Here is a 14,032-nt window from a genome sequence, read left to right on the forward strand (position 1 = left end):
GCGACTAACGGGATCGGGTGGTCAGGCTCGCTGGCTTGGTTGACACATGTCATCGGTTCCCAATTGCGCAGATTGATGCTCTTGCTGTTGATCACTGGATTGTCTGGTCCAGACTCGATTATTTTCAGACCGCCGCCATATAGCTGAAATATTGCTGAGTGCGGCGTAAAACTCAACTCACCCACTGACTTTCTAAATGGCATTGTGTATTCAGGACATGGTTCGTTGCTCACCGCCTCAATCAGTGGTTTACCAGTCTGAATGTCTTTAGGCCAGGTGGGGTAGCCGAGTGGTTAAAGCGTTCGCTCGTCACGCTGAAAACCGGGATGATTCCCCACATGGGTACAATGTGTGAAGCCCATTTCGTGATGTTGCTGGAATATTGCTAAAAGTGGCGTAAAACCATTCTCACTCACTCAAATTCGTCGAGGGTGAGTGAGTAATTTTTACGATTATTTGAGTAATATTCCACCAATATCAAACGGAGAACAGGGGACATGAGATAGCTTTACACTTTTTACCCATGTGGGGAATCGAACCCAGGAAACCACAAAGCTACCTCGCGACCCTTAATACTCCTAGGATTCATGGCGTGTATCTGCAATCAGAGCTAAATATCAGTGGTTCGATCCCAGGTCGGGTCGTACCAAAAATACGTTAAAAGATGGTACATGTTGTTGCCCTGCCTGCTGTGGGGTCAAAACACGGACTGACCCGTTCGGTTGCAGTGTTCTGTGTCGGACGGAACTCTCCATGTTTAAACTGCATAGATTATCGAACACGTTAAGCACTACAGCTACCCCACCGCCCCCCGACAGACAAGAGTGAGTGAGTGGGTTGGGTTTAACGCCGCTTTTAGCAATGTTCCATTAATGTGACTGCGGGGGACACCAGAAATGGGGTTCAAACAATGTACCCATGTAGGGAATCGAACCCGGGCCTTCTGCGTGACGAGCGACCGCTTTAACCACTAGACTACCCATCAGACTTTTAATGAGTTAAGTTTCTTGCCGCTCTCAGCAATATTCCAGCTATATCGCGGCAACAGGTAAGAACCACGCGCGTATATATATATATATACGCTAATGAAAATCACAGGACATGATTCATAAATAAAAATATGAAAATATGTTTTTGACGGGATAATGGCATGACCTTCCTTTGACCCCAAACATGATTAGTTTGACCTTTCCTTCATACGTGATTAAAACATACTGTCAGTTCAATATATTCAATTTCACCATTATTGTTCCTGACAACAAAGAGAATTGGTTGTAGTTTAAACAGCTTGACAAGCATTCCTGTTCTTGGCACTGTGACAAATACCGGAATAATGCATGTTGGGAAAAGAAAACACATGTCAAAATGTCGACCCATTGTGTGAAAGGTTACGGTTCGTCTCAAAAGTTGTTTTCCTGTTTTAATGTATCACTTTCATGGAAGTACAGCTGTGCATTGAATTAATACTCTATGTGACAATTATCTTGAAAATGTGGCAATAGAATTTTTAGGCATTTGTTTTTCATCGATCTCATATGAATGGAATATGTCAGCTTAAGAGATGACCTTTTTCGTTGTATATATGTGTATGACTCTTGAGACGGTCCCGATCAGTTTTAAAAAGTCTACTGGCGATTTTGCCGCAGTCGACAATACAAGGAGCACAAAGGCAAGTTTCAAATCATTTCCTTGTATTTGAAAATTTGATTTCAGTTCATAAATGTAACTAAATTCATATAGATTGTACAATTCGAATTTAATTATGATAATTTGATAAGGTCAGAAATATTAACGGAATGATTTTCATCTTAAATGTTTGAAAAATAGTCCTGTTGTGCATCATTATTAACACAACAGGCGGGGCCGTTAGAAAACGGAAAGGGAAATATATCTATATCCGCTTATGCTATACATGAAGTATATGCTTAAGATATCAAAGTTTCTTACATTATTTTAGGAGCAAAATGTGCCCCAAGAGATTATTTTTATTAATAAAATCATATTTGTAAACTTTCTGTTTGAATTAATAGTCTTTGTCGAGTGTCTTTTTAAATATCTGTTTATACGGTCTGTTTAATTACCTATGGCAATATGTTCCCGGTGATATCATCCTTGAACAATGCCCCTAGTGGCTGTAGGGTACACGAAGTACATGTGATAACATATGGTAATATTATACATATGCAATTAATCATAGGAATCGTATAGAAGTTCCCGTGCCTATCTCAAATTAGCATGCTTGTTATATTACCGGGACATTGAGTCATTAGGGGCGTTGTGTCATCCCGTTTGCTCAATGCCGGTTACAACAGCAGCTATGCACGGGATAAAGTTCAGAAAGACGTCATATTTGTTTGACTTCGTTCAGTATTCACGACCGTGTGCCATAATGCAGATGTTTTTCCATTTCATAAGATTCGCAATTTGTAGAACGCATGTTAATTCACTCCTGCTGTTAATATTAATTACAAAGCATAAAATATTACATAATTTATGGTGACTGTGTTTTTGTTGGAAATGATTACATTTCTGGGTAATGACTCTTGTTATTCAGCGAACCGTGGCTTTGTTGAGCCGAGTCTGAAGGTAAATCACCTCGCGGAAAAACACACAAAGGTTTACTGCAGGGGAAGCGGGGAACAACAATTCTAATCTTTCATCTGAAATATTGATCCATCTGTCCCGTGCGCTACATGGCGCGTGCTGTTATCGTCTGCTTCAGACGCCATTTTAGACCAAGCGTCTTATTTGGGACCCGATTTTCAAAATATTTGGATGAATATTGTTGACGTATCTGTTTGGAGTAGATTTCGTCCAAATCCCATTTGTTCAGCGGTGTGAGTCACGCGGCGACCGTTGTTTGGAGTTTGAAGCAGACGAGCGCTGTGGAAATATTATCGTTATGAAGTAACTCTAACAGCCCATAGGAGTCGACTCGGTTCGGTCTCAAGAGGGATTTGGGTGTTCAGTTTTCATGGATGTTGTCCTGTTACTGGAGCTGTCATTCACCGTGAATCAAGCTTACACATCGAGGATCCATCCCACTGCTAAACAAATCCCATACACAGCTGGCAGTGGTTGGGAGCGCAGACGATAGTCTGACTTTTGTGGGTATGTACGTTTTATGATTTTATTGATGCTGAATCAGCTGACAAAGGTTTATTCTTGACGAAAACGTTTCTGGACATATCAACAGGTGCTTCTATTGTTTACTACTACCAGAGCAGACGATGTTTAAAGCAGATGGGTATATGATTAAATACAACAGAGGACGGTAGTTTGCTGAGCTTGTATCGATTGTCCTGAAACTGATAGTGCTCCAATAACCGACTGTCTGGCGAAATAGGAAATCATTTCTGTATTGGAATAACCTTAGAGGATGATTTAATCGTGTCCTGTGAATGGAAATGGCACAAGTACAACACCGCTTTGTTTCACGAAATTCAAACTTACGATTTGGAAGGAGACATCGCGTACAGGGCGATATACTGATTTATTGTCGAGACCCAATTCAGTTCGACTTTGGACCAGACCGTTTTCATTTCGAATTTTGTGTGTACGGGTGATTTTGTCGTTAAACAAATACTGTTTTATGATTTTCTAAAGCGAAAACAGATTCATCAGAGTCTCAACAGATGTGAAGTACTCATTAAAATACTATAATATCATTTCCAGTGTAGAGGAACTAAATTTAGTCTCTGATATGTAAATTTTTAAGATTCTGTTTGTTAACCTATCCGTTAACTATAATAAACAGAGGCCTATAATTTAGTCTCTGAAATGGAAATATTTTAAGAGTCTATTGGTTAAACTATCTGTTATCTATAATAAACGGAAGCCTATAAAATTTCTTTATTTTCAGACACTAGAAATCTAGACTTTCCGAGGTGATATATACACTGACGTACAAAAGAAAGTAAACATCTTGTTATTTGGTATTATTTGAAATAATAATAAACATACAAGGTGATTATTTTGAAAAGTGTTGAAAGTGACTTACAAGTCACCTACAATACTACTCCATATTAAATAGGGATAACTTTCCATAATACTTTAATATGATTCCCGTCATGTGTTAAGTTTATGTGTAAATATGCCCGATGTATCTTATTATCCTGCCAACACTGCTGGTACCAGAAATAGGGGAATGAATAAGGTTACACATAATTCTGTTAAAGGCACGTCGGGTATTAGATAAGCGCAAGTCTATAAGTTTCAGCTAACCCAACGGCAGTGGGGCTGTGAATAAAGTGTTCGCTGGTCACGCCGATAATCTGAGTTCGATTCTCCATATGCACATAAACGTGAGGAGCCATTTTTGGTGGACCCCAAGTGCTGGAATATTGCTATAAGCGACGTAACACAATACTCATTCCCACAACTAGAAGTGAGTGAGTATGGTTTTACGCCGCTTTTAGCAATATTCCAGCAATATTACGGCGGGGACACCAGAAATGGGCTTCACACATTGTACCCATGTGAGGAATCGAACCCGGGTCTTCGGCGTGACGAGCGGACGCTTTTACCATTACGCTACCCCATCGCCCCACTAGAACTGAGAAGGGTGAGAATGGGAAGAGTGTTTTTAAATTCATGTATGTGCTCTAGGGTATAAAAGAGAGACAGTCTGGCTCTGCCGATCTTCATGACTCGTCTTGTGTAGAAACTCTCACCCCACGTGTAAATGGTACCGGAACATGACTCACTAAACACATTGCAGGGATGCACCTACAGTAGTTCGTCTGAATCAGTAGATGATGATGCCGGCGTGAGAGTACGTGCTGTACAATGATGAGATAACGCGGGCCCCGTATTTACTTCGCGGCAAGTGAATATATACCACTCAACTTTTGATAAGAATATTTTTAGCTTTCCGTGATGCTCAAAGATGATTCTCGTTTGATCAGCATTTATTTTAACATAGCTGACATATCAGATTATCACTATTATAAGTTGATCAAAGCACGCACACGCACGCACGGTGTCGTGTAGATGGGCGTGGGTTGTTTCCAGGAATTCATACACTACTCACATGAAGTTAAGGAACATCCAGTTCTTTCATACAACGAGTCAGTTTGTAATGCCATGCCAGAATAACACCAGAAATGGCCTTCACACAGTTTATCCAAGGGTAGAATCGAACCCGTGACCCAGATGAGAGAACACTTTAACCACAGTGCTACCCCACGGTCTTAACAAGGCTGCTCTAATATGATTGAGTTATATCAATCAGTGTATACTTTAATCAAGTTATCTGGCAGCTATATACAGTCTTCGAAATAGCCACTGGCCCGCTAGCCCGTGGCTAGTAAAAATCCGGTCGGGCCAGTAAATCTCCTCAGTCACTGGCCCGACTGGCTAATGAATTAGGGTCATTTTGTATATACATGTATATCACTCTCTCCAACTTGTTAAGTTATAATACACTTTTAAATCATGCAAAACTATGGCCTGATAAAAATGTTCAACATATTAGCAGCTTAATGATGAAACCTCTGTCTACATTCAAATTTCGGGTCAGTGAATAATTTTGTGGGCTAGTAACTTTCAGGCATAACTAGCCCGTCCATTTCGCACACTGGTTATATGTTTATACCGATGAATTATTCAGTGAATTACGTAACGCGCTGGGTCGCAACGCGGGTTCGAGTCACTGACTGCCCCATGAAGAACAAAATGTCGCTCGAAGTTCAGGTAATATGTTTGTTTGTTTGTTGTTTAGTGTCGCACCCAGCAATATTCCAGCTATATGGTGTCTGTATGTAAATAATCGAGTCTGGACCAGACAATCCAGTGATCAACATCATGAGTATCAATCTACGCAATTGGGATACGATCCAATGTCAGCGAGCCTGACCACCCGATCCCGTTAGTCGCCTCTTACGACAAGCGTGGGTTGCTGAAGACAAATTCTGACCCTGATCCTCACAGGTTGGCAGGTAATATGTCATTAGATAACCTACCTGCTCTTCCGTGTCCTGCTGCGTCCTCCTACTGGAAGTTGACACTCCGTAACAAAACATGAATACTGTTCTAGGCGGCGTAAAACACAACTCATTCACTTTTAGTGATCAGTTTTGGCAAATACAATACTGATGTTATGTTTCTGAGCACGATTTTATTCTAGTTTTTCAAGGGGAAGCCAGTTAGGGCATTAATCCCATGATCCCAGTTCCGCCAGATTGCAGCGTTAAGGCGATCGTAACTCCCGTACTTTAACATAGAACTGCGTAAGTCGTACCTTTATGGCCTTCGTAACCTCATCCCATACTTGAACAAATACTTACGACAGTCGTAGCTCTACTGCGGTCGTAGCTCCCACTTTTAACATGACGAAATTTTAAGGTAATCGTAGCTCCCATACTTTAATATGAACTTACGACAGTCGTAGCTCTACTGCGATCGTAGCTCCCATACTTTACATAGACGTAGCTCTAAGGCGATCGTAACTCTCATACTTTAACATAGACGAAATTTTAAGGTAATCGCAACTCCCATACTTTAATATGAACTTACGACAGACGTAGCTCTAAGACGACCGTAACTCCGATATTCTAACAGAACAGACTCTCGACAGATCTACGATCGCTTTGTGTAAAGGCGCCCAATACAGTTGCAACACTGATGTTTTTCTCTCTCTTTGTATCAACCCAGCACAAGCGTTACTCAAACAATCGCATTTGAAGCTTCCTCGTGGCGACATAGATAAACAACAGCGCCGGACTAATTAGAAATCAAACAATGCTAATTGGAGTCTGCATTGGTAATTAGTCTGTCCCATAGCCAAGGGCTGACCTGTTGATCGGCTTAGCCTCACAGACAAGCGAGTTAAGATGACATTGACAGTGTTGTCTTTGTAAACAAGGCAGCGTTCAGTCATACTTACCTGGCCTCCTGTATTTAACACGGGAGGGGTGATGACTCACTGTTTAAGAAGCTGTAGCCGTCTAAGGATGTACTGACTCTGCCACAGGTGAGCGTGTGTTCCGAGGTGAGGTGAAATTGGGTTTTACGTCGTGCTTGAGAATATTTCACTCATATGACGACGTGCATGCGTGTGTATGTGTATGTGCGGCTGCTTGTACTAGCCCAGACTTAAGCTGGTTTTATAGTGCTAGCCCACGGAGATACCATGCCGCAGTGAAGCATGAATATCCCACTCAGACACATTATACTGACTCCGAGCCGACCAGTCCTTGTTGTACCCATTAATGCCGAGCGCCAGGCAGGGACCAACAAGCACCATATTTTAACGTCTTTGGTATGACCCGCGACCTTCCGCTCTCGGGGTTTCTAACCACTACACCGCGGAGGCGGTCCCGTGTGTTCCTAATCGCAACGTTTTTCTCCTAACGAATGTATACTGAGGGAAACAAATAAGGGAACACATGAAAATACAAGTGTTCCTTAATTCTTTTCCAGGTTTTTCACAAGCTTTATATTGCACTGTGGGTGAAAATCTGAGAATAGATAAAGGAACACTGCGATGAAGTGGTGTTCCCTTATTTGTTTCCCTCAGTATATATATCGACGCAATTCGAGACGTAGATAAAGGGGATTTTGGTTTTGTGTTGATTTATATTAGGTCTCCGTGTGATTGGGTATAAAATACCAAGGTGATGTGTCCATATTCTGATTTGAACATATATTCTCGTGTTTATTCAGGCTACCTTATGACTTGCCCTTGCATGTGTTTGTGACGGGTTTCAGACAGAGAGGCTTATCTTTTCGCGAGCACCTGCTGTTATGACTGTTTCATATTGATCCACAATGCAGATTATAATACGGACGTTTAACACAGTCGGAACGGGGTCTTCCCACTTACCCAACTCCTATTGTTTCAGTAGAAGAAATCACTGGGGTGTGATAATCCCCTTTAATCCCTTATTTGGTTCCCTGTGAAATAGTATCCGGGGCCAAATGGGATAAAATGCTACTACGTTTGATTCAATGTTTGTCTGTATTTATTAATTATATATATACAAGTTATCCATTTATACAACTTAATACAACTTAATACAACATCAACATCCTATCACATATTATACATCAATATTTCACAGCACACCTTTCACACTTAATTACCAGTTAAATGTGATACTGAGTCTCTTGTACATTTCCAAGGCATGGTTCGGTGCAACATATCTGACGTTAAATATTAACTCACTCACTCACTCTTGATACTGAACTTACAGCCCCCCGTAGACCAAGTACTGACCGCCGTGTCCATTGGGAATGAAACAGGTGTTTACGTGAACCATACACTCGACGCTGGTTACCATGGAGATCAATTATGATAATGCAAATGATTTTGCTAGTTTTTGTTCTTCTTCATCTTTTGGAACATATATTGAGGCTGCAAGAGGTGACCCCGAACCGTTAGATTAAGGTGTCCATATATAGTGCGTGATGTTAGCTGTCGGGTCATGTGGAGTTGTAGGCTTGCTACTATGTGGGGTAAGATCACTCCGCTAACATGAAGCGACGTCGAGAATAATGAAGGTTCAACAGCGCTAGCCCAGTGAGTGAGTATGGTTTTACGCCGCTTTTAGCAATATTCCAGCAATATCACGGCGGGGGACACCAGAAATGGGCTTCACACATTGTACCCATGGGAGGAATTAGGCTACGATGCCAGGCAGTTCTGGACTTGTGTGGGGTACAAGACCTGGCATTGCCTTTCATGTGTGTCATAATGAACCTCTGTCAGTGACAATGACTTTTGCCAAATTTGAACAATTTGTTATGAGTGAGTGAGTTTAGTTTTACGCCGCTTTTAGCAATATTCCAGCAATATCACGGCGGGGGACACCAGAAATGGGCTTCACACATTCTACCCATGTCGAACTCGGATGTTAGGCGTGAGGCTTTAACCACTAGAATACACTGCCGCAGATTGACATGGGTACAACGCTCAGACACAGTATGCTGACTTCGAGCCGACCAGTCTTGTTGTATCCTCTCGAGCGTCAGGCAGGGCAATAAGAAATACCATTTTTAACGTATTTTGGTGTAACGCAGGTAAGGAATCGAACCTATGACCTCCCGCTCTCCAGGTAGACGCTGTCCACTAGACCACTTGTCACGTGGATACACATACCGCCGTCATAGAAACATATCTACGTGGTTGACATTCATCGTTGATGACGTACTGGAGAACACAATAGTTATTGTTGAAATGATTTGTTTTACGTCCAGGGACAGTGAAATTCTAAATTCTGTCATAACATTTTGAATCCGGCACCTTATTCCACAAACATAAGCACAGACTAATAATCTAATATACTATTCACACTTTGCTAGGTATCAGATCATTGATTCAACAGAAAACTTTGATGTGGGGTCTAATTTGGTTTAAATATCTAAGCTTATTGTAAGCATGGTTCCTAGGTTTCAGTATGTCATTTAATCTTGTGGATCCCATACCTGCTACTGACATGTGTTGTTTATTTGTCAATGACTCGTTCCATGATTTGCAAAATGGTTGATTGGTGACATGAAAACCAATTTAATGGTTCCTCATGTATCAAGTGCATGAGGTTAGATTAAAGTGGCTGTTTGCCTTAAGAGGGGTTACTATATTATTATTTATCCAGTTTTAAATGGATACAATTTCAAATTATAAATCTATATTTACGTAAAATTGGGAATTTTTGTGATCCTTAGCAAAGTGTGGGTAGTATATAATTGAGACGAGGAGAGTAGGGTTTGTGTGTGGCGGGTAGCCGGTTGGCTGAAGTCGTCATGTCGCCGGGTGCCATGTTAGTCTGTCTCACAGTCCCTGAACTGGATTATTTCCCCTGGCAACGCAAAAGCCCCAAATTAAGGAAGTCCAGTGTGCCGTTATACAAAGCAACCTTAGCGCTACGTCAGTCGTAAGTCTGTGTTAGGGTATGGGAGTTACGATCACCTTAGCGCTACGCCAGTCGTAAGTCTGTGTTAGGGTATGGGAGTTACGATCACCTTAGCGCTACGTCAGTCGTAAGTCTGTGTTAGGGTATGGGAGTTACGATCACCTGGGCGCTACGTCAGTCGTAAGTCTGTGTTAGGGTATGGGAGTTACGATCACCTTAGCGCTACGCCAGTCGTAAGTCTGTGTTAGTGTATGGGAGTTACGATCACCTTAGCGCTACGATCGCTTTGTACAACGGCACCCAGATTTCCTCACGTTCCTTTCTCATTGAGGCTCCCATTCAATATAAAATTAACTTATGGTTTCGATCAAAATTAAATGTATTCAGATGTATACTGATGCAATGTATGAAACCATTACTTGTACTCCCACCGTGATATTGCTGAAATATTGCTAAAAGCGGCATAAAAACATACCCAATCTTCTGTTATCTCACGCAGCAGCGTTAAATTACGAGATTACTGTTATCGAGTTGGTTTTGTAATATTTTAAATAACAGAAACAAAAAACCTTGAATTCAAATCCTTTAATACCAATGCCATCCTAGGTCAGTCCGCAGCAATGCAGCGACTTGGCCAAACATCACAAAACAAGCAACGTCGTTGATACACCACAATTGGCTCACGTTACAACGGACGTCAACAAATTGAGTCAAATATGTGTCCGAATATTCAGAGCTCTTTCGAACGTAGGGGTCCCTTTAGAAGATCGTGCCAAGAATTCGGAGCATGTTTGCTCCGCGAATGCATCCACTTCAGGAATGAAGGGATGAATTGTCTGTGCGGAGTTTGACAACTTTGGCTACTTTAGTGAGATTAATACCAGGCGGGCACCTGTTCCCGAATGTTTGCGGTCAGACGTGCTAGCGCATCGCACCAAGAGAACCAGATTACTGATGAATTGTGGGATTGAAAATGTTGCATCATCACAAGCTGGGAAATGGATTAGTGGCATGGTGAGTGAGTTTAGTTTTACGCCGCTTATAGCATGTCACGACGGGGGGTACTCCAGAGATGGGTTTCACACATTGTACCCATGTGGGGAATGGAACCGGGGTAAGAGTTCCTTACGGACCCCCCCACCTAATTTTTTTTAAAAATACAAAGATATACAAGTAATTAAAAGTACCTTTACCCTTATAAAAAAAATGTGTGTGTGTGTGTGTGTGTGTGTGTGTGTGTGTGTGTGTGTGTGTGTGTGTGTGTGTGTGTGTGTGTGTGTGTGTGTGTGTGTGTGTGTGTGTGTGTGTGTGTGTGTGTGTGTGTGTGTGTGTGTCGTAAGGAACTCTTTCCCAAATTGGGTCTTTGGAGTGACCAGCGAACAGTTTAACCACTGGGCGGTAACACTTCCGTCCGTATCCCCCCTAAATTTTAACGATGGGGAAAATTTTCTTTGAGTCGCATTTTTAGAAGTTGCAGTATGTTTAGATACAATTAAAGAAACATGTTAAAACTCATCCTTGTCAGATGAGGAATGTATAATATTCAGGTGATATGATTTGACTAGAATGAAATCTAAGGGGGATAAGGGCGGAAGTCTTTCCCTTTAAGGTTTTAAGAAACTTGGCATTGTCTAATATACTTGATACTTTTAAAAGATGGCTAATTTTTCAATAGAATATTACTACATAGAAGTGTTTTTGAATGACTCTTATGTACTCTGATCAGTGTTATGAGAGAGTGAGTTTAGTTTTACGCCACACTCAGAAATATTCCAGCAGTATGGCGGCGATCCAATGACATGTAAATAATCGAATGATGACAATCCAGTGATCAACAGCATGAGCATCATTCTACGCAAACTGGGATGCAATGACATGTCTCAACCAAGTCAGCGAGCCTGACCACCCGATCCCGTTAGTCGCCTCTTACGACAAGCATGGGTTACTGAAGACCAATGCTAACCCGGGATCTTCATCGGTGATCAGTATTGTGAGAGTACCCACATCCAAGAATATGTCATCTACATTCTTCAGGTGGTCAGCCTAGGTAATTTGGCTAAATACATGCCATTGTATTCCATTATTAAATCGATGTTCATAATGTCAATCACTGGATTGTCTGGTGCAGACTTGAATATTTACATGCCTGTCACACAGAGCAATATTGCAGTGGCATTAAGCAACAAACAAAAGAATCCTACTGACCACCAAATCATTTTTGTGAGGACAACCCTAAATCTAGACTACTGTTTCGTCTGTGAAAATTTATCATTTTGATTTCCATAACAAAGACGCCATAAACATTAAACACGACCTGAGTGAGATGAAAGATTAAGCATCTGACTAGGCACTCTAACTTCCTTTTGCATTTCAATGGAACAAAAAATGGTATGGTTCAGGGACTGTGAGACAGACTAACTACCCATAAGCTTCAGCCAATAAATAATAAGTTTTATGACTTTGCCCAATAACTGAGTGAGACAATTCCGTAGACCAGCAACAAGCACCTGCCAAGCATAAAAATGTCCAGTTTTCATGAGAGTTGTGATAACTGAAGGCTGTGTTATTGGTGCAGTTGACATGGGGAGGAAGGTTAACGAGCTAATTGGTTTGATCATAAACACAAGTGTAAACAAAACATGGATAAACATTGTTATTAGTCTGTGTCTCAGACCCTAGGAGATAAGTTCAAAATTTCATCCAGCTCATGTCTTGAATCATCTGACAAGTCTAGATGTAGTAAAATTGAGCTAATTAGTTTGATCGTAAACTGCATGTGTAAATAAGGAAAGGCTGTCAAACTTCAGGGAGGTAGGTGGAGGGGTGGGCGGGGAAGGTTGTAGTCTCGGTGTCCTCCCATTACGCAGACAGCCAGTTCGCAGACACCTTAAAACAACAACATTTACGGTTCAGTGAACAGATTATCTACTACCTGTTACCTACACATTATAATGGAATAGTCCAAAACACAGGAACAAACTGAAGCTATATTATTTATTTTGAAAGATGGACGAAAAGACAGTTATTTGAATTTTCATTGCTGCAATATAAAAACAGTTTGTTTTCATAAACACTTCTGTTTAACCTTCTAGTCGGCATCATCATATTGAAAACATTAGCTTAGCTATTACGAATTGCGACACTGTTGTATCATATAAATCAAATAAAGTCAAATGTGAACCTAAATATTATTCATATGGAATAAAGAAGTTATATGTTTTGCACACAATATTAAGATATATGACTAGTGCACTTAATTACGATTTATTTAGAATAAATATTCAAAATATGACGCATCATGACAATGTGGCCATTACTTCCTTGAATGACCATTGTATACTACTCAAAGACATAAACTGTTACAATCTTTAGAAAGTATCGTTAAAATTAGAACACTGATTGGTATTATTCGTATCTTACATGGCAATGCAGGTGTCTCATTTACTGCAAATCAGAATGTTTTCAAAAATGTTCATATCTATACCTCTCCAACAAAACGTAACTTCTGTTTGTACATATGCTATTATTGGGAGGGGGCTTTTCTATCAATAAACACAATCAAACATCTCAGTGACAAACCTGTTTTTAAATTCGATAGTAATTGATAGTAAACTAAAATTTGAGAAGAGAAATCATTTATCATTTAATCACAACAAAGTTCTATTTACTCACAATCAAACTTCTCAGTAACGAGTTTCAGGCTTACCCTGCTCTACTCACTAGACAGCGGACTGTTCCATTGTACTCGTAGGTATTACCCTAATTAACCTTCTAGTTTAGTGTCTGTCAAATGGGTGTCTGTCAATTGGGAGATAACCTTAGTCTCCCAGGCCCCAGAGGCCTAGATAAGCTGCGTATCTGGGTAAAATATGCATAGAAAATTTCCAATTATGGATTGAAAAATAATTGTTGTACCAATTACGCATTTAAAATGTTAGATACGCAAAAAGTTTAAAACAAATGCTTATGGAATATATTTATAAAAATCGCTTGTGTAATGAAAAAGACATCGATTGCTATCAAGTTGTACTGTCAGTATAGGACTAGTGTTGTACTGTAAGTACAGGACGAGTGATTTTTTATGAAATCATTTCCATTATATTTAAGTTGGTTTTGATTAGGTATGATATAAGGCAGAACATACCTGCTTAGTAAACTTACTCAATGACATAATACTT

The 14,032-nt window shown here is 40.5% G+C and overlaps 1 protein-coding gene across 1 annotated transcript in view; it reads left to right on the top strand.

Moving 5' to 3' along the window:
• Positions 1–2,640: 2,640 nt before the first annotated feature.
• LOC124283875 (LHFPL tetraspan subfamily member 2a protein-like) overlaps positions 2,641–14,032 on the top strand; it is a 32,467-nt gene continuing 21,075 nt past the window's right edge. The window contains 1 exon segment of the mRNA XM_046719903.1: positions 2,641–3,111. The gene's annotated coding sequence lies outside the window, so the exon portion shown is untranslated.

The sequence above is a fragment of the Haliotis rubra genome, unplaced genomic scaffold, assembly GCF_003918875.1.
Source record: "Haliotis rubra isolate DU_JTF1 unplaced genomic scaffold, ASM391887v1 Scf324, whole genome shotgun sequence".
Classification (NCBI taxonomy): domain Eukaryota; kingdom Metazoa; phylum Mollusca; class Gastropoda; order Lepetellida; family Haliotidae; genus Haliotis; species Haliotis rubra.